This window comes from Electrophorus electricus, chromosome 3 (assembly GCF_013358815.1).
Source record: "Electrophorus electricus isolate fEleEle1 chromosome 3, fEleEle1.pri, whole genome shotgun sequence".
Lineage (NCBI taxonomy): Eukaryota > Metazoa > Chordata > Actinopteri > Gymnotiformes > Gymnotidae > Electrophorus > Electrophorus electricus.
In genome coordinates this window covers 32339811-32340815 of record NC_049537.1, presented here as the reverse complement: position 1 = coordinate 32340815, position 1005 = coordinate 32339811, and positions in this window count along the sequence as shown.

Below are 1005 nucleotides of genomic sequence, written 5' to 3'. Positions count from 1 at the left end.
AGGAGGTGATGGCAGCGCCATTTTCACTGATGGGTCACTTGATCAACTACCCACAGACCATCACAAATAAAACACTGCATCGGCTGAGCCTCAGCCGGCTATTTTTACTCTTTAATTATTTACTCGCTCATTCATATACTTGTCAATGTAACCGTGTAAAAATCCAAACATATCTTACAACAAGACTTATAAATGAGCTAATGAATAAACATGCATGAATGACCATACCCTAAAAGAAGCACCGATCAGCTGATGATTAGTCACAACCATTTTTAATCTACATTTATTATTACATATACGGCCATTACATATAAGCGCATAGTTCCGTTGTTATGTGCACAGATGACATCTACTGGAAAGGAGCGGAAATCTAGACTTGCGCAGGCATTCTCAGAGAGGCCTGAATGAGGGCTTCCCTTAATAATATCAGTGTTTATATTAGTTTTTGTTAAAATTATTTTTTAGAATAGTTTAAATGAACATTTTAATACCAGGGAAAATACAAGTGGATTGCCTAAAAGCAAATTATTAAATAATCTTAAGGCTCTGAAGCTGGAATGCAGACCGAGGAAGCTGAATGCAATGTAGAGCTAAAACAACAACAACAACAACAACAACAACAACAAACTATAAAAACCTAAACTCAACTACATTCAAAAACAGCTCCAAACCAGTATTTAAGCAGTGGGGAGAAACCTGTAAGGTTGCTATTCCTTTTTCAGGTATCATCAGGAGCTTCAGGTGTGACAAGGGTATCTGACAAAGTATAGAGCTTGTTAAAATTAATCCTACAAAATTTCTCAAAATGTTTTTGAAATATGAAGCTTCCTGACTGTTTATCAGAACTCTATAAACACATAACGGACAGCTAACAGCCAAAAGCTGAACTGTGTCCCTTTTATCAGTTTTATTGCTAAAAATGTCCAGATAATTTCTTAATTCAGGTACCATATCAAATAAGAATCTAGTGCTTACTCAAGTGAATTGTAAGATACTCTGGCTATA